This window comes from Bos grunniens, chromosome 6 (genome assembly GCF_055505025.1).
Source record: "Bos grunniens cultivar Pamir isolate PY7600 chromosome 6, Bosgru_T2T1.0, whole genome shotgun sequence".
NCBI classification, from domain to species: Eukaryota; Metazoa; Chordata; class Mammalia; order Artiodactyla; family Bovidae; genus Bos; species Bos grunniens.
Window position 1 is genome coordinate 40886835 of NC_141170.1, and position 21631 is coordinate 40908465.

The 21631-nt window shown below is 36.5% G+C and overlaps 1 protein-coding gene across 11 annotated transcripts in view; it reads right to left on the bottom strand.

Annotated features, from left to right (window-relative positions):
- ADGRL3 (adhesion G protein-coupled receptor L3) overlaps positions 1 to 21631 on the bottom strand; it is a 949445-nt gene that overhangs the window by 627104 nt on the left and 300710 nt on the right. Inside the window, exon 3 of one of the 11 annotated variants that reach the window (XM_086407647.1) lies at positions 21450 to 21556. The exons of the other annotated variants lie outside the window; for them this stretch is intronic. The gene's annotated coding sequence lies outside the window, so the exon portion shown is untranslated. The remainder of the gene's footprint in view (positions 1 to 21449; positions 21557 to 21631) is intronic. 11 annotated transcript variants of the gene reach the window in all.

The window sequence follows — 21631 nt, forward strand, 5'->3', positions numbered from 1 at the left end:
TGTTGGGTAATTTGATAAGGTAAAATTCAGTTACAGGGCAAGAAAACTTTTTTTTTTTTTAAGTTAAATGGGTATCCAAGGATTAAATTTTAGGAATTTATCTATTTCTATTATTTTTCCAAATAAATAAGACACATCACTATTTGAAAGCAAGGTGAATATTATTAGATCACACTCATATTTTAAGAACATTTATAAATCATATATCTAGAACATATTTAATGTAAAAAGAAACATCATTGGAGTTGATATTTCTAGTCTTGAAATTATATTAATTCTTCTAACCAAACAATGAAGATTTTACTTACTGCATTTTTAGAAATCTCCATGAAAATCAAGCAGAATAATTCATTTTATTCAGATTTTTTAAATAAAGAACATTTTTATTTTTATACATTAACTAACAATTGTTTTATGATATTTTAATGAATTAAAACACCACTATTCATATTTATGGACATATCCAATTAGTTATTTTCACTTCCCATGAAAAAGATACAAATTAAACTGCAGTGGTCAAAAATCATATTGCAAAGTACCCCTCTTATTATGACAAAAAGAAGAATGTTATCATATGCAAACTATTATTAGATAGTTACCATGTACAAACACATTAACTCTGACAAAGCATCTTGGCAAATTTATGGCAAAAAGCATTTCATGAAATCTGAACACTTCCAGAAAGAATGAATTCTATATTTGCAAGAGGCATTATAAATCAATGTTTATTTATTTATATTGGGGAATTAGGAACTCCAAAAACTCAAGATCTTTGTGAATAACTAAGAAATTCTAACCTTGTCCAATCGAGTCATTTTATGTTAGTAAAATAAGGAATGCTAAATGACTTTCCAAAAATTGACACAGACCTTAAAAGCCAATACATGAATCTTAATTGCCAGTTTATATTTCAGAATAATATACTGAATCTAACCAGTCACAAAGAACAAAAAACAAGTCAGAAGGGATTAAAAATGTAAATTAAGGCGCCATTAGTTTGATTACATTTCCATTATTAAACTATGTAATTGTATCTTAACATAGGTTTTCAAACTAATCTACTTCAGAACATGACTATTACATGATTTAAGGTGGGGGGCTCTGCTTTCAAAATTGTATTCTCAGAAAAGAGTATGACAATGAACAGAGTCTTCTGAATTTTAAATTTTTCTTGACTTTTTGTTAATATATAAGATGGTAAGTAATTTAATTAAAATTATATTTTTGTTAATTTATGTTTAATGATCAATTTCCAACCATTTTCCAAATTAAGCACTATGACCACCATATGCCAACCCCTAAGTATTTCAGGATAACTACATACAATTGAGTGAAATAAAATTTTTAATTACTATGTAACCATTTTACATTGGAAAATATATTAACTTGGGCAATTATATATTTTCAAACCATGGTTTAATAAAGGGACACTAGAAACAATGCAAACAGCCACTGAATAACATTTTGAAAAACATTTATGGGGATGCAGAGTACTTCATGATATATTTTGACATAAGTAAAAGATACAACCTTTGCATGCATGCTCATCTATAATGACTCTCTATTAGAAAAAAATATCATGGGTACATTTTTTTTTCAGAAGACTAAAATGTATATCAAAATATAAATGATAGTCACTGGTAGAAAACATCAAAAAGGAATTTAGAGAGAAAGTAAATTATATAACTCCCTACATTTTGTGCTGTGAGTGCTCACTCAGTCATGTCCGACTCTTTGCAACAACACAGACTGGTAGACATAGGCTCCTTTGTCTATGGGATTCTCCAAGGAAGCATTCGCTACTCCAGGGAATCTTCCTCACCAGGACACAAACTCAAGTCTCCTGTGTCTCCTGTATTGAAGGCAGGTTCTTTACCACTGAGCTCCAGGGAAAGCTCGACATTTATTATATAATAAAATTTGTATGACTAAATTTTAAACATCTTTGCTTTTCGACAAATCCTTATGCAAATTTTGAGACTCACCTCATTACACAATTTGTAAAAACTTTTATTTAACTCTTCTAGACCCAAAAGTAAACCTACATACTTTTATCTGACCAATATATCATTTTGTCTGTCCTCACTTGTTCCCAAAACTCTGTTGTTGTTGCTGAGAAGCTAAGCTGTGACTCATTCTTCTGGGACCCCATTGACTGCAGCCCACAAAGCTCATGTGTCCACGGGATTTCACAGGCAAGAATACTGGAGTCTGCTGCCACTTCCCGCTCCAGGGGATCTTCCCCACCCAGGGATGGACCACAGTCTCCTGCCTTGCAGGTGCATTCTTAACAACTGAGCCATCAGTGAAGCCCTCCCAAAACCTGAGGGACTGTGTTTTACATTATATTTGACCTGTCTAAGCAACAAAGTAAAGACAGGCAGTCAGTTCAGTTCAGTTGCTTAGTCGTGTCCGACACTTTGAGACCCCATGAATTACAGCATGCCAGGCCTCCCTGTCCATCACCAACTTCCAGAGTTCACTCAAACTCCTGTCCATTGAGTCCCTGATTCCATCTCATCCTCTGTTGTCCCCTTTTCCTCCTGCCCCCAATCCCTCCCAGCATCAGAGTCTTTTCCAATGAGTCAACTCTTCACATGAGGTGGCCAAAGTACTGGAGTTTCAGCTTTAGCATCATTCCTTCCAAAGAACACCAAGGACTGATCTCCTTTAGAATGGACTGGATGGATCTCCTTGCAGTCCATGGGACTCTCAAGAGTCTTCTCCAACACCACAATTCAAAAGCATAAATTCTTCGGTGCTCAGCTTTTTTCACAGTCCAACTCTCACATCCATACATGACCACTGGAAAAACCATAGCCTTGACTATGGACCTTTATTGGCAAAGTAATGTCTCTGCTTTAGAATATGGTATCTAGGTTGGTCATAACTTTCCTTCCAGGGAGTAAACGTCTTTTAATTTCATGGCTGCAATCACTGTCTGCAGTGATTTTGGAGTCCAAAAAAATAAAGTCTGACACTGTTTCTACTCTTTCCCCATCTATTTGCCATGAAGTGATGGGACCAGATGCCATGATCTTAGTTTTCTGAATGTTGAGCTTTAAGCCAACCTTTTCACTCTCTTCTTTCACTTTTATCAAGAGGCTTTTTAGTTCCTCTTCACTTTCTGCCATAAGGGTGGTGTCATCTGAATATCTGAGGTGATTGGTATTTCTCCTGGCAATCTTGATTCCACCTTGTGCTTCTTCCAGCCCAGCGTTTCTCATGATGTACTCTGCATAGAAGTTAAATAAGCAGGGTGACAATATACAGCCTTGACATACTACTTTTCTGATTTGGAACCAGTCTGTTGTTCCATTTCCAGTTCTAACTGTTGCTTCCTGACCTGCATATAGGTTTCTCAAGAGGCAGGTCAGGTGGTCTGGTATTCCCATCTCTTTCAGAATTTTCCATAGTTTATTGTGATCCAAACAGTCAAAGGTTTTGGCATAGTCGATAAAGCAGAAATAGATGTTTTCCTGGAACTCTCTTGCTTTTTCGATGATCCATTGGATGTTGGCAATTTGATCTCTGGTTCCTCTGCCTTTTCTAAAACCAGCTTGAACATCCAGAAGTTCAGGGTTCACCTATTGTTGAAGCCTGGCTTGGAGAATTTTGAGCATTACCTATTAGTGTGTGAGATGAGTACAACTGTGCAGTTATTTGAACCTTCTTTGGCATTGCCTTTCTTTGGGATTGGAATGAAAACTGACCTTTTCCAGTCCTGTGGCCACTGCTGAATTTTCCAAATTTGCTGGCATATTGAGTGCAGCACTTTCATGGCATCATCTTTTAGTATTTGAAATAGCTCAACAGGAATTCCATCACCTCCACTAGCTTTGGTCATAGTGATGCTTTCTAAGGCCCACTAGACTTCACATTCCAGAATGTCTGGCTCTAGGTGAGTGATCACACCATGGTGATTATCTTGATCATGAAGATCTTTTTTGTACAGTTCTTCTGTGTATTCTTGCCATCTCTTCTTAATATCTTCTGCTTCTGTTAGGTCCATACCATTTCTGTCCTTTATCGAGCCCATCTTTGCATGAAATGTTCCCTTGTTATCTCTAATTTTTTTGGAGAGATGTCTAGTCTTTCCTGTTCTGTTGTTTTCCTCTATTTCTTTGCATTGATCGCTGAAGAAGGCTTTCTTATCTCTTCTTGCTATTCTTTGGAACTCTGCATTCAGATGCTTATATCTTTCTTTTTCTCCTTTGCTTTTCACTTCTCTCCTTTTCACAGCTATTTGTAAGACCTCCCCAGACAGCCATTTTGCTTTTTTGCATTCCTTTTCCATGGGGATGGTCTTGATCCCTGTCTCCTGTACAATGTCACAAACCTCATTTCATAGTTCATCAGGCACTCTATCTGTCAGATCTAGGCCCTTAAATCTATTTCTCACTTCCACTCTATAATCATAAGGGATTTGATTTAGGTCATGCCTGAATGGTCTAGTGGTTTTCCCTACTTTCTTCAATTTAAGTCTGAATTTGGCAATAAGGAGTTCATGATCTGAGCCACAGTCAGCTCCTGGTCTTGTTTTTGCTGACTGTATAGAGCTTCTCCATCTTTGGCTGTAAAGAATATAATCAATCTGATTTTGGTGCTGACCATCTGTTGATGTCCGTTTGTAGAGTCTTCTCTTGTGTTGTTGGAAGAGGCATATTTTAGATTTGAATACAGGTAGTACGTATGGAATAAATAAGTCACTGAACTCCTTTAACATTTGTTTCATAATACTTTGTTCAATCATCAGGTTTATTATTAAATACATGTGAAACAAAAAGACAATTTAGTAGAGATCAAACAAATAATACAGATATAAGGCCTAGTACTTGAGTGAAATTTGTCTGTAACAAATAACTAAATGAAATCTTTATCAGCTGAGCCACAAGGGAAACCCCAAAATACTGGACTTGGTAGCCTATCCCTTCTCTAGCAGATTTTCCCGACCCAGGAATCAAACCAGGGTTTCCTACATTGCAGGCAGATTCTTTACCAACTGAGCTTGAGGGAAGCCCCAAACAGCTAAACACATTTATCCATAATGTTATAGATCAAAAGTGTTTTACATCTAATTTTGAAGTAACAGTTTTATTCAATTTGAAATACCTCAGTTATGTAAAAGAATGAGTTTCTTTAAGTACAATAGGGCTATTACCCGGAAATGCTTTTATTTTATAACCAAATAAAGAAGAAAATGTAGTAGAATAGGATAGAACAGAATAGAAAAATAGCTGAGTTGAATAGATGACTATTACTATAGTTGAATATGTATAGGCTATTATTATATTACTATAGCATATACCTTATATACTATACATACTCCATATAATATATATATATATACACACACACACACTGTGTATACTATAGTAATATGGTAATAGTTACAGAAAAGCATTTTTGCTGTCTATTTTGTTCGTACCTACACTCTCTGGGCCAGGCACATGGCTGATATTCATTTGTTGAATAAATAAATAAACTACTTAGAATACAATGGTCTCGGCATTCAGTCTCAAGATATAGCTAAGCTTTGGCCGTATTTTTACCTTTTCTAGTTAGAAGTCTCATCATCTATAATCCCTATCATGGGAAAACATTTTCAAATTTGACAATATTCCAAAATTATGATTAAGTATTCTTTTTTATTTTTAATAATAGTGCTTTGATGCTTCTCCACTGCCTTGTCCAGTTCTCAAACCTTAATGGGATATTCCTTCTGTTGCAATTGTCATCATTAGTTAGAAAATAATGTCGTTGAAGTCTTTCAAATCTAAAATATGTCTTTTCCCACCCCACCACCATGTTTGACTGATTACTTTTAGTTACATAAAAGGAAAATAGACTAAATATAAGCCCAAAATCCTGAAGTCACTTTTTAAGAGTTTTCTTTTGTTTTGCCTTAACAAACAGGTAAAATATATTACTAGCTACATAATTAAGTTTTTCATATTTAAACTATAATACCACTGTCACTGAAGAAGGATTTCCAATGTGAAAGGCCTTCATGCTTCCTGATAAAGTGAGCTCTAAACAAAAGAAATACCAAAGGTAAATACTCCTCTCACATATTAAGGGGAAAAAAAAATCTTACATTCTGTCCAATCATATATTTGTATGATTTATTTTGTGATTATATATATTTATATATGAATCTACATGGACAAAAGATTGTAGACTATAGGTACGTATACATATATACTTACCATACATACACACACACTCAAATATATATATATATATCACACAAACAAAAAGCTACCACTTGTTCAGCCAAATTCATTCTGATTATATGCAAAGAATGCATTCTAAATCTCAGAAGAAGCTCACTGTTGTAATGTATGATTTATTCATATTAACTATCCATGGTTATAAATCAAGCTCTTCACATTCCAGTACAATGTAAAAATAGATCACATTTTTTGCAAAAAAAACCCATCTTACTTGCATACATTCTCATAGCTTTGTTTTAAAAATAAATCTTTGTTTTGAATTTAAAATGTAAAATATTTGTGTCATATTATAATTTATCTAAATATTATCCTAAACAGAACGTAGGAATGAAAAACAACTCAAGTGAGGAAACAAAAAAAAAAAAATTGAGCAAAAGAATTTATCTTTCCTAAAGATGTTCTTCTCTTTTCTCTCAGTGAAACCTGTATTCAGAAAGTAGTACAGATTTATTTTCTTAACTTCTTTTTTTTTTTTTTAATTGCTGGGCCACTTGATAGGATCTTACCAGGGATGGAATCTAAGGCCCCTGCAGTGAAAGCACAGAGTCCTAACCGCTGGACTGCTAGGGTATTCTCTTCAATTCTTTTCTAATTTCAGTAAATGAAGAGAAACTTAGTTATAGGAGCTATTTAAATAAAGCTTCATGGAGATTTACAGCTGTACGGAGAATTATAACTCAGGATAGGCAACAAGATAGCTGAAGTTTTCCTCTGTAACAGGCACTGTGCTGAGCACTCTTCATATGTTAATCCATTTAATATTCACCCCAACCTTACAAAGTAGAACTTTTAGTATCCCTAAACTTTATGCAAATAAGATGAAGAACTGAGACTATAAGTGACTTGCCCAAGGCCACTCACCAAGTAGCTGGCAGGGCCAGTATTTAAGACCTGAATGTTCCACATCCATTCTCTTCACTCTGACATTTTACTTTTCATTATAAACATTTCTTGCTCATGATCATGTTCATGCTCACACTCAGTCATCTGTGACTCTTTGTGACACCATGGTCTGTAGCCCACCAGATTCCTCTGTCCATGGGATTTTCCAGGTGAGAACACTGGAGTGGGTTGCCATTTCCTTCTTCAGGGGATACTCCTGACCCAAGGATCTAGCCTGAGTCTCTTGAATCTCCTGCATTGGCAGGTGAATTCTTTGCCACTGTACCACCTGGGAAGCCCCCTAAGAACATGTATTAATGTCAAATCATGGAGTAGGAAATGGTAAACTACTCTAGTATTCTTGCCTATAAAATTGCATATACAGAGGACCCTGGAGCACTACAGTCCATGGAGTCTCAAAGAGTCAGACACAACTGAGCAATGAGCACACAGGTAGAATTGTTGCTTAGAATATTATATTAAAAATTGTGAGCATTAATAACTTTTATTTATATTCAAAATAGCTAGTAAGTAATAGTTAGCTTGGTGTTGTATACATAAAATTAAGGATAAATGACACTTCAGAAAAAAATAGTATAAAATGTGCTGCTTTATCCTTAGGTGAAGCAGTGGAACAAAGCAAGCCACTGTAGAGTCATGGCAAGGCTGATAATTACTTCTCATTGGGGCTGCTATTCACAGTTGGAAATAGGTTGGAAAGACTCTACCTACATATACTTCAAGTTTTTACTTTTTACTTATCTCTTAATGATACCTCTGTTAACATAAATAGGATCTCTGCTTACATAAGTCACATAGCTTTTAATAATGACATATTTACAATTACGTGACAGATGTGGGAATTAGGAAGATACAAGTTCATTAAGAATGATGCCTACCTATAGTTGGACAGGTAGTACTATTTCCATTAACCACATGGAAAACAAGTTAGCAAATGTGAATTCATAGAATCTAGAAAAGTGAAATATAAATGCAGATGCCAAACATTTTTTTTTTAATTTGAAATGCTAGCTATCTGATGTCAAAGGAATTCAAGTCAATATACATATCTATATAAACATATTTATACATTTGTGACTGTATAAATGTAATATATTTATTATATAATGTATTATATTTATAATACATATGTGCATGTGTTTACATTTATATATATGCATATTTATATATTTATAATTGTAGAAGTGTACATTTGTAATACATTTATAAATGCATACTTTTTTTTTTAATAATAGGCCATTACTTTACAATACTGTGTTGGTATTCCTCACACATCGACATGAATCAGTCACAGGTGTACAGGTATATACATTTATACACACACATACATGTTGTATAAATGCAATTCTATTTGTATAAATTAATACATTTATAAATGTATGCTGCTGCTGCTGCTAAGTCACTTCAGTCGTGTCTGACTCTGTGCGGCCCCATAACGGCAGCACACCAGGCTCCTCCGTCCATGGGATTTTCCAGGCAAGAGTACTGAAGTGGGTTGCCACTGCCTTCTCCTTATAAATGTATACTTTTATACAATTATAAATGTATAAATATATATTTGTATATATATTATAAATGTAATACATTTTACAATGAATGTATTACATTTATAGTTATACAATTCAGTTCGGTTCACTTCAGTCGCTCAGTCATGTCCGACTCTTTGCAACCCCATGAAATGCAGCACACCAGGCCTCCCTGTCTATCACCAACCCCTGGAATTCACCCAGACTCAGGTCCATCAAGTCAGTAATGCTATCCAGCCATCTCATCCTCTATCGTCCCCTTCTCCTCCTGCCCACAATCCCTCCCAGCATCAGAATCTTTTCCAATGAGTCAACTCTTCGCATGAGGTGGCCAAAGTACTGGAGTTTCAGCTTTAGCATCATTCCTTCCAAAGAAATCCGAGGCCTGATCTCCTTCAGAATGGACTGGTTGGATCTCCTTGCAGTCCAAGGGACTCTCAAGAGTCTTCTCCAACACCACAGTTCAAAAGCATCAATTCTTTGGCGCTCAGCCTTCTTCACAGTCCAACTTTCACATCCATACATGACCACAGGAAAAACCATAGCCTTGACTAGACGAATCTTACAAATGTATAAATAAGTATATATGTATAAATATGTGTATATATATGATATAAAGGTAACATATTATATAATTCATGTATTACATTTATACATTAAAAATGTATAAATGCTAATGTATATACATAATTATAAATTTTATACATACACATTGGAGAAGGCAATGACACCCCACTCCAGTACTCTTGCCTGGAAAATCCCATGGACAGAGGAGCCTGGTAGGCTGCAGTCCATGGGGTCCCTACGACTCCGACACTACTGAGTGACTTCAGTAGTGAAGTCACTACTGTAAAAAAGTATTTTTACTTTTCCTTTTCATGCATTGGAGAAGGAAATGGCAACCCACTTCAGTGTTCTTGCCTGGAGAATCCCAGGAACAGCGGAGCCTGCTGGGCTGCCATCTATGGGGTCTCACAGAGTCGGATACGAATGAAGTGACTTATCAGCAGCATACAACAATAACTGTATAAATGTAAAACATTTATTGTATAATATGTTACATTTATAATACATATATACAAATATTTATACACTTATTTATACACAGGTCTACATTTATAACTGTATAAATAATGCCGGGCTGGAAAAAGCACAAGCTAGAATCAAGATTGCCGGGAGAAATATCATTAACCTCAGATATGCAAATGACACCACCCTTATGGCAGAAAGTGAGGAGAAACTAAAAAGCCTCTTGATGAAGGTGAAAGAGGAGAGTGAAAAAGTTGGCTTAAAACTCAACATTCAGAAAATGAAGATCATGGCATCTGGTCCTATCACTTCATGGCAAATAGATGGGGAAACAGTGGAAACAGTGTCAGACTTTATTTTTTTAAGCTCCAAAAACACTGCAGATGGTGACTGCAGTCATGAAATTAAAAGACGTTTACTCCCTGGAAGGAAAATTATGACCAACCTAGATAGCATATTCAAAAGCAGAGACATTACTTTGCCAACAAAGGTTCATCTAGTCATGGCTACGGTTTTGCCAGTGGTCATGTATGGATGTGAGAGGTGGACTGTGAAGGAAGCTGAGCGCCAAAGAATTGATGCTTTTGAACTGTGGTGTTGGAGAAGTCTCTTGAGAGTCCCGTGGACTGTAGGAGATCCAACCAGTCCATTCTGAATGAGATCAGCCCTGGGATTTCTTTGGAAGGAATGACGCTAAAGCTGAAACTCCAGTACTTTGGCCACCTAATGAGAAGAGTTGACTCATTGGAAAAGACTCTGATGCTGGGAGGGATTGGGGACAGGAGGAAAAGGGGACGACAGAGGATGAGATGGCTGGATGGCATCACTGACTCGATGGACATGAGTTTTAGTGAACTCCAGGAGTTGGTGATGGACAGGGAGGCCTGGTGTGCTGCAATTCATGGGGTCGCATAGAGTCGGACATGACTGAGTGACTAAACTGAACTGAACTGAATACACTTATATTTATATTTATAAACACATATTTATACATCAATGAATCTGGGTGTTATGTACATTTATATGTTTGAGCATATATGTAAGAAATGTGTCTCCATAGAAATATTTATGCAAGTTTTACCTAGTATTATTCCTAGGGCTCAGTTCAGTTCAGTCACTCAGTCGTGTCCCACTGTTTGTGACCCCATGAATCGTAGCACACCAGGCTTCCCTGTCCATCACCAACTCCCGGAGTTCACTCAAACTTATGTCCATCAAGTCGGTGATGCCATCCAGCCATCTCATCCTCTGTCTTCCCCTTTTCCTCCTGCCCCCAATCCCTCCCAGCATCAGAGTCTTTTCCAATGAGTCAACTCTTCACATGAGGTGGCCACAGTGCTGGAGTTTCAGATTTAGCGTCATTCCTTCCAAAGAACACCCAGGGCTGATCTCCTTTAGAATGGACTGGATGGATCTCCTTGCAGTCCAAGGGACTCTCAAGAATCTTCTCCAACACCACAGTTCAAAATCATCAATTCTTCGGTGCTCAGCTTTCTTCACAGTCCAACTCTCACATCCATACATGACCACTGGAAAAACCATAGACTTGACTAGATGGACCTTTGTTGGCAAAGTAAGGTCTCTTCTTTTCAATATGCTATCTAGGTTGGTCATAACTTTCCTTCCAGGGAGTAAGCGCCTTTTAATTTCATGGCTGCAGTCACCATCTGCAGTGAATTTGGAGCCCCAAAAAATAAAGTCTGACACTGTTTCCACTGTTTCCCCATCTATTTCCCATGAAGTGATGGGACCAGATGCCACGATCTTTGTTTTCTGAATGTTGAGCTTTAAGCCAACCTTTTCACTATCCTTTTTCACTTTCATCAAGAGGCTTTTTAGTTCCTCTTTCACTTTCTGCCATAAGGGTGGTGTCATCTGCATATTTGAGTTTATTGGTATTTCTCTGTGCAATCTTGATTCCAGCTTGTGCTTCTTCAAGTCCAGAGTTTCTCATGATGTACTCTGCATAGAAGTTAAATAAGCAGGGTGACAGTATACAGCCTTTACATACACCTTTTCCTATTTGGAACCAGTCTGTTATTCCATGTCCATGTTCCTAGGGCTACTACCTAGCAAAATGTCTTTAAATGAAATAAGCAAGATAGTGGAGACAACAGAAATCTAGTGATAAATTGAGTTTGTATAAGAAATGGACAATAATTTTAAGTACAGATTAATGTATATCTAAGTTCAAATCAATTTTCCATTATTTACATAAGCATGAGATTCTAGGTAAATCAAACATGGCTTTGTAAAACATAAATGTTTCCAAACCAATTTAATTTTCTCCTGGGATAAATTCTGAGGCAATGAAGATAAGGAGAAAGCAGTATATTTAATCTGTGGACTTCAGTGGCTGTTTTGATTTTAATCAATAATATAACCATTATATCCCAAAATTATAATTTTGTGACCAAATACATCACTAGTCCCACTGCCTAAAAGGGGTCTGTCAGCCACACAATCATCTGAGATAGTCCACGTCAACAGTAACCATAGGAATCATTCCAAGGGATATGTAACATAAATATATTTGTAGGATTTCCAAATAATGGAATTGAGAATATGACCATCAAGAAGACTTTTATTCTGCCTTATTGTGATCACATCCTAAATAGGGCCCTTCCACCATTCTCTTCCTTTACCAGTTCCCTTTTGTATCACTTTTTCTCCTGTAATATATTTTTCATATATTACCTAACCTGCCTCTTAAATCGTTTAAAACTGCATACTACCTAAAAGGTAAAGTTCAGCATCCTTAGACTAACAGTCAAAATCTTTTAAACTTACTTCCATCTTACCTGACCTTATTCAAACTTAAGATGTTCTCCCAATGCTGTATGCAAATCTTTCACTACTGAACTAGTCTCTTCTCTTTTATGACAGTCTCCCAATCATATAGTATGATACTTCTGAACTACAGTAGCACTTACAAATTTAACCAGTTCTCATTTATGATTCCTAAACAAAGACTATATGCATGTCTCTCTAAGTCATTGCAAAGTCAACATTAAACTTCTGGAGAATTTCTCCAAAGTAATCTATAAAATATAATTTAAAAACCAAGAAAAACTAATAATAAATTGTCCATAAATTGCCAAGCTGTTTTACATTCTGTCATCTTTGTTTCAGGCATTTTGTGAAAAAAGAGCTGTCTCACTTGCCTATTCCATTATCAAATAAAAGTACATCATGAAATTTCATGTCACAAACACTCCAAGTCTCAACACAGATTGTGAACACATCATAATCATTCTAGTTATGTGTACAATTTTAGTGAGAATGAGGAGAATACAGAATTAGTCTTACACGTTTTGTGCTGTAAAGCCCTGCTAAGGATTAAAAAGATGCCAACGATAATTTCAAACAAGGAAATAGCAATCCACTCCAGTGTTCTTGCCTGGAGAATCCCAGGGACGGTGGAGCCTGGTGGGCTGCAGTCCATGGGGTTGCTGAGGTCGGACACGACTGGGCAACTTCACTTTCACTTTTCACTTTCATGCAGTGGAGAAGGAAATGGCAACCCACTCCAGTGTTCTTGCCTGGAGAATCCCAGGGATGGGGAAGCCTGGTGGGCTGCTGTCTATGGGGTTGCACAGAGTCAGACACGACTGAAGTGACTTAGCTTAGCTTAGCTTAAGTAAGGTACATTTAAAAAATTCTCAAACATCACTCCAAGTTCATCTAAGAACAAGTTTGTCTTCCTGTTCTAGGAATCAACAGAAATTGAAATAATATCTGCAAGGTTTGGAATATTATCATGAATATGACTAGAGTTCTAGGTCAGATTCCCTGGGAAGCACACCTTGAGTACAAGATATATTTGCAGGAAGAATACTGGGGGGAGAGGGGGGTAACCAAGAGAAATTAGGAAAGCTGAGCTAAGCAGAGGACAAGGCTGAATTGTAATAAGAATACAGAGGCTTCACCCTAATAATGAAGAGACTTCAAAGCAAGATGGCCCTTAAGGGCAGTCATGTACAGCAATGGAGAAGGCCTGGGTACCCGAGCATTGACCACTTATTGGAGACTTCCTTAGGACAGAGACAAAACCTTGATGTCTAAGGAAAATTCCTTCAGAGATTTGGCTGTCACCCCAAAGCAGCCACACTCCAGTCAATTAGGGGAATCGGCTCTAAAGGAGAGGACTCTGGACCCTGTATAAAACATAAATCACCAATCAGTGACCTCTTTTATGTAGGGAGAAAAAAAGGGGATTTGAAAATGATGTGATACAAAATCAGAGTTCAGTACATATTAACCTTAGTATACTTTAGCAAAAACTCTTTAGTTGGTTTTGTTACTGTGACTTCTTGTGACTTCTGGGAAGCTGACCCCTTTCTGATCCACACAGAGCAGAAAAAATTAAGGAAGGCTGGCCAGTTGAAGTGGTGTCCAGAATATGTTCAGATTAGGCTATGATTCTGACTACTCCAAACATGTGGACACTTGCATCCATCTATAGAGAGAGTTGGAGGTTTTCAGCTGGATTTCCAAAAGCATAATGTAATCTTTACAAATGTTACTTTCTTCTCCATTGTATTCTCTGGTGAGGAACATGAGCTCAAAGTCTGAATGTCCATTTATATAGAAAATAATGCCCATCTCGCTGTATCCAGACTGCTCTGAGATTTTTGAAAACATGTTATATAAGTAACCTCTTCTATGTACCTTAGCAGTATCTAACCTGGCCAATCCATCAATCTGGAAATTGTTGAATCTACTGATATTCAACACAGTGGTTGTATAGCTTCCGTGATACGTTTCATTACCTGCAAGCTCATAGCATCCTTCACCATTCAGAGAAAGTGCTGCATTGCCCTTTGCCCCTTTTTTCCATTAAAATGTTATATCTTTTAAATGTACTAGTTATACAGTTTGAAAGAGAGGAAATATATTTTTATAGAACTGTCTAACAAATTAACAGAGCACCAGTTCTGAAATACTTCAATCTGTTTTGTTTGAGTCATCTATTTTGTCATATAATCTGGTCACATACAAATCAAGGTCAATTTCTAGGCTACCTATTCTATTCTAATGACTTATCTGACTATTCTTGTATCAGATTTACTCCTTCAAGAATATTTAACCTGTTAGATAATAAGCAAAAGAGTCAGCAAACAATAAGTGATCATTAAATGGTTTTCAAATATTTTTATTAATTATTCATAGATGTTTGAAACGTCTAAGACTGTAGTGTATAGAAATTTCTAGACAGCAAAATTTGAAATTTCTTTTGCTTATACATATTAAATCTATATATAATAAAACTTTCTATCTTTATTTTTTTTTAATTTTTTTTTAAATTTTATTTTATTTTTAAACTTTACATAATTGTATTAGTTTTGCCAAATATCTTTATTTTTATCAGATGCCTTTATTAAACATAGATTTCAATAATAAACAATTGCATTTTAAATGAGGTGAGAGAACAAAAACAGATGGGGCAAATAGATATGAATCATGAACATAATAGTCTTATACCAAAATAAATAATTATATTAGATATAATGCTGAAGCTGAAGCACCAATACTTTCATCACCTGATGCGAAGAGTTGACTCACTGGAAAAGAACCTGATGCTGGGAGAGACTGAAGGCAAAAGGAGAAGAGAGCAGCAGAGGATGAGGTGGTTAGATAGCATCACTGACTCAATGGACATGAATATGAGCAAACTCTGGAAAACAGTGAAGGACAAGCAAGTCTGGCATGCTGCAGAATATGGGGTCACAAAGAGCCAGATAGGTCTTAGTGAATGAAAAACAACAACAACAAAACTCAATATGCCAGTTCAACAGGCAGAGATTGATAAACTGTATAAAAGGTTAAGACTAAAATAAATACTGTCACAAAATTGTGTCATGTAACAAAAAGTAACATATTTTTAAAAGAATATATCTATACAAAAAGACTGTATTATAAGTTGTGTGGCTCCAAAATGCTAACTTCATAGAAAACAGGACTAATGGCAAAAACTAATAAAGTAAATAATTGGTAGATTTTGGGAGAGAAAACAATGTTCCTAATAGTGATTTATGCTCCCTCCCTTTTTAAATAAGAAAATTTTAAGAGACAAAATAATTTATTTAGAGCACTTAGAATTTAAAGGCAGGGGAACCTGAATCTGAACAAAGGTTCCCCCTCCTTTGTGAGACTGTCTTTTTTTTTTTACTTTTATTTTTTTAGTTAAATATTATCTGGAAGAAAAAAATAAATATCAGATTGTGTGACTAGGAAGATATTTTGAAAACTCTAAGTCTCACTTATTTATTCAAAGCATAACTAGATTCAGTAAAGAGATACGACTTGCTCAAAATCATGCAACTTCCTGTATGCCCAGTCTGGACCATGAACATAACCACTGTGGTATGTAACACTCTCTAACATGATGTAAATTCCTTAAAGTATGTTCACACAAGTTATCATCTAGATAGCAGAAATGTAATTTCTTTAGCTAAAGGTTTTTTTATATATCTAATTTTTAGTTGACTAAATAAGAACTCTAGAAACTAACAAAAAGTAAAGTGTTCATATTTAACACCTTCGCTAAATACAGCGAATGGTAGTCCATGGCACCCGACTTGGGCTTCCCTGGTGGCTAAGACAGAAAAGAATCTGCCTGCAATGCAGGAGACCTGGGTTTGATCCCTGGTTCAGGAAGATTCCCTGGAAGAATACAAAGCAACCCACTCCAGTATTCTTGCCTCTTGGACAGAGGAGTCTGATGGGCTAGAATCCATGGGGTTGCAAAGAGTCAGACACCATGAGTGACTAAGCATACCACAGCACAGCATGATGAAGGTAATAATAATACAATAATTTCCTTCTAAAGAATGAATTCTTGGTGATTATTTTTTTCATGTCTATTCACTTGTTATTTAAACACCCCTAACACCAATGCTCTCATTAAATTGAAAGTGACAATGAAGAGAAAATATATGTATTTCTATCATCTTACTATATGGTATGGTATTAAAATGCTAAAATAAGCATTGGCTTAGACTTATAGATGAAAGAGTAAATAAACAGCTATGCAAGATGTAGTTAAAACCAATAATTATAAAAATAATACCTCACATTTTGAGTCTACAAAATTTAACTAGCATTGTTTTTAGTTCTTCATGTACATTATGATATTTAACTCTTAGAAAAATCCAAACAATATCCACTATTATCATCTTATTTTTATAAACTGTGAAACCAAGGAGCAAAGTAAATTAACCAAATAGTGAGCTATAAATCAAACTCTGCAATGATATTAAAAGTCTGGAACTCTGAGTATATCCACACTGAAGGTAAAAGAAGCTATATGATTTCTATTCATTCTATAAACTTTGCACTTAAAAGAGTCACTTCTTCATAATTATCCATATTTCATTAAATTCCCTTTGCTTCCCTTGAAATGTGAAAAAAACAAACATGGAAAATTTCAATTTTCTCACAAATTACACATCCATGCCTTATAATCTGACATTTTCTCTTAACATTCTACTAGGACCTTTAATATTATTCGTTTGAATATTTTATCAATCTAAAGCAGTCAAGAAAAAAAAGCTGATCTTAATATTCAACTCTTGATCTACATTACAATACTAAGTTCTAGTCATGATTACAAGTGCATGATCCATCTTCATCTATTTAACAGAGGGAGAATGATAAAATATCTAAGAAGAGTTTCTTTTCTTCTTCCCAAAGAGTTAAAAGAAGAGTATAAGAATGTGCCATGTATTTTGGGAGTGGTATTTCTGTAGAATAATTAACTCTGCCATTGAATAGCTCTAGAACATAACACATCTGTGACAGAATTCAATTATATTATCTAATGCTTACCGTTATTTGTAACTTAGATGAATATAAAACCCAAATATAAAGGGCTGCTCTTAGCCCAGAGTTCAGTTCAATTCAGTTGCTGAGTCGTGTCTGACTCTTTGTGACCCCATGAATCGCAGCACACCAGGCCTCCCTGTCCATCACCAACTCCCGGAGTTCACTCAAACTCATGTCCGTCAAGTCGGTGATGCCATCCAGCCATCTTATCCTCCGTTGTCCCCTTTTCCTCCTGCCCCCATCCCTCCCAGCATCAGAGTCTTTTCCAATGAGTCGACTCTTCGCATGAAGTGGACAAAGTACTGGAGTTTCAGCTTTAGCATCATTCCTTCCAAAGAAATCCCAGGCCTGATCTCCTTCAAAATGGACTGGTTGGATCTCCTTGCAGTCCAAGGGACTCTCAAGAGTCTTCTCCAACACCACAGTTCAAAAGCATCAATTCTTCAGCGCTCAGCTTTCTTCACAGTCCGAATCTTACATCCATACATGACCACTGGAAAAACCATAGCCTTGACTAGACGGACCTTTGTTGGCAAAGTAATGTCTCTGCTTTTGAATATGCTACCTAGGTTGGTCATAACTTTGCTTTCAAGGAGTAAGCGTACTTTAATTTCATGGCTGCAGTTACCATCTGCAGTGCTTTTGGAACCCCCAAAAATAAAGTCTGACAATGTTTCCACTCTTTCCCCATCTATTTCCCATGAAGTGGTGCGACCAGATGCCATGATCTTCGTTTTCTGAATGTTGATCTTTAAGCCAACTTTTTCACTCTCCTCTTTCACTCACATCAAGAGGTTTTTTAGTTCCTCTTCACTTTCTGCCATAAGGGTAGTGTCATCTGCATATCTGAGGTTATTGATATTTCTCCCGGAAATCTTGATTTCAGCTTGTGCTTCTTCCAGCCCAGCATTTCTCATGATGTACTCTGCATGGAAGTTAAATAAGCAAGGTGACAATATACAGTCTTGACGTACTCCTTTTCCTATTTGGAACCAGTCTGTTGTTCCATGTCCAGGTCTAACTGTTGCTTCCTGATCTGCATATAGGTTTCTCAAGAGGCAGGTCAGGTGGTCTGGTATTCCCATCTCTGTCAGAATTTTCCACAGTTTATTGCGATCCACACAGTCAAAGGCTTTGGCATAGTCAATAAAGCAGAAATAGATGTTTTTCTGGAACTCTCTTGCTTTTTCCATGATCCAGCGGATGTTGGCAATTTGATCTCTGGTTCCTCTTCCTTTTCTAAAACCAGCTTGAACATCTGGAATTTCACGGTTCACGTATTGCTGAAGCCTGGCTTGGAGAATTTTGAGCATTACTTAACTAGCATGTGAGATGAGTGTAACTGTGCGGTAGTTTGAGCATCCTTTGGTATTGCCTTTCTTTGGAATTAGAATGAAAACTGACCTTTTCCAGTCCTGTGGCCACTGATGAGTTTTCCAATTTTGCTAGCATATTGAGTGCAGCACTTTCACAGCATCATCTTTCAGGATTTGAAATAGCTCAACTGGAATTCCATCACCTCCACTAGCTTTGTTTGTAGTGATGCTTTCTAAGGCCCACTTGACTTCACATTCCAGGATGTCTGGCTCTAGGTCTGTGAATATACCATCGTGATTATCTTTGTCATGAAGATCTTTTTTGTACAGTTCTTCTGTGTATTCTTGCCACCTCTTCTTAATATCTTCTGCTTCTGTTAGGTCCATACCATTTCTGTCCCATAGGGTAACTGCAAATTCATTCGAAAAAGATGCCCCGTCTGTGCACACTCAGCCCATACTAGAGCATATGCCTTGGGAAGTAAAGCAGAGTCTGATTTCAGACTTTATTTGCCTCCTTGACTTGCACAGTAAACAAACTATACATTGTACATGAGAACCCTGCAAATATTAGAAAGTAGTGCCCATGAAAATGTCGTACGAAATTTGAGATTACATATTCTGTTAACTGACTTTGAAACTGTACTGCTATGAGAAAAAAGAAATGGAACATCAGCAGAGAGAAATAGAATACATATATATATATATTATTCTATATGTTCTCAAAGTTCTTCATTTTGTTTCATTTAAGACAAAGTAAATGAAATGGTGGTTTCATACACCATTATTCTTAGCAAGTCATACACTCTACAGATTATAAATACCTGTGGTCAAAGACTCCAAAAGAGTGGAAAAACAATAGGTTATTTTTTTTCCCTATATGTACATTATTCTCTGGCCTGATATATTCTAACAGCATCACTCCAAATTCTAGAAACAGTTTATCAAGATAAATTCTAAATTAAATTTGTCACTAAATAATTATCAAGATGAGTTAAGAATCTAGGTCTGCTTAAAAAAATTAGGTGATGAAGGGTTTTTCAACCTCCCAACACTCAATCTTTAATGCCATTTTTGCCCTTTAAAGCTGCTAATGAAGTGCATTTGAATCAAATTTCAACTTAATTGTTTGAAGTCCACAGGACAGAAGGTGTAAGATTGATCAAATGATGCATATGCTGAGAGGTGTTTTGCTGCTGCTAAATCGCTTCAGTCGTGGCCGACTCTGTGCGACCCCATAGACAGCAGCCCACCAGGCTCCCCTATCCCTGGGATTCTCCAGGCAAAAAATACTGGAGTGGGTTGCCATTTCCTTCTCCAATGCATGAAAGTGAAAAGTGAAAGTGAAGTCGCTCAGTCGTGTCCAACTCTTTATGACCCCATGGACTTCAGTCTACCAGGCTCCTCCATTCATGGGACTTTCCAGGCAAGAGTACTGGAGTGGGTTGCCATTGCCTTCTCCTGAGAGGTGTTTTAAGCACTTGTAATTGTCATTTAAACCTCACAATAATCTATATAGCAGTTTTATTATTTTTACTCCACAAATAAGGGACGAACTAAAGCACAAGCAGGAAAATCACTTGTCCAAAATCCCCCAAGAGAATCTCATCCTAAACAGCTAGGTTGCTTAGAATTATTGTCCAAAGTCTTTTATCTCTTAGTATTGTCCCTGTGTCCACTTCTTCTTAACAGGTATATTATCAGCTTTGTAGCAGCAAACGATTTGCTGTCAAATACATTTTTTTGTTACTGTTGTTCCAGGCTAAGCCTAAAAGCAGTTAAATAAATATACACCTGGCTGCCAACAACTGAGAAGGAATCAGGAGAATCTTCCTGCTTCTCCTGTGTAATGTGTAATATCAGCACAATATTAGTGATTTCAACCAATATGTAACACTGCTCTATGCCTGCCACTGAGGAAAATTCTGGGATTTAAACAAAAAGAAGTTTGCCCTTGCCTTTATATAAATCTTCTCTGACTTCCCTCATGCTCATCTATATTTTCTTCAACTACCCTAGACAGACACACAGAATACATGTTTTCCAACAGGCAGTGCTACTAGCACTGAGACTGGGTTGGGGTTTAGACTGTCTTTCAAGATGCAGAACGTACAAACATGAAAAGAAATTCCATATAGAACAACCACATTTTAGTAATTTGTCAGCTGTCAATACCATCTCATAGGTTCAAGAAAGCTAATCTAAAGTATTTGTCCTAAGACCAAGAATTATTGAAGGGGGGAAAAACCATGAAACCTGGTTCATGATGAGCTTATAACCATGGTATGGCCTCTGGTAATACAGACCATACTGGGTCGGTTGAATGCCAGTGATGGGTTATAAAAAAATAAAGTACAAGTTGAGTGAACTGAGAAAAAGTGACCCAAAGGGATATCTATAATAGGAGATTAAACTATGTAAGTACATGATATACAGAATGTAAGAATTACCTTAAGGTAAGATCTAGGACTATGACCAAAATCTTTGTAATTAATTAGAAGATTAAAAAAGAGATGAATGCAGGGACTGGAGTAAGGGAACAAAATTCAGGTTGAGCCAAAGTGGGTTCAAATCAGAGGCTGGGCCCAGATATCAAGATAAAAGTCACTTACTGAATTTGGTGCTTGAGGGGGAGGGTCAAGCATGGTGATAAAGGTGTCCATAGACCAATCCAAGAGTTTGGAAAGGAGACAGAGCTAAGGATTCAACAATTCATAAGCTAGGAAAAAAGAATAAAAAGCCTATGACCAGAGACAAAGTACTTCTAAAAGCTGCTCACCTGAAAGAATTAATG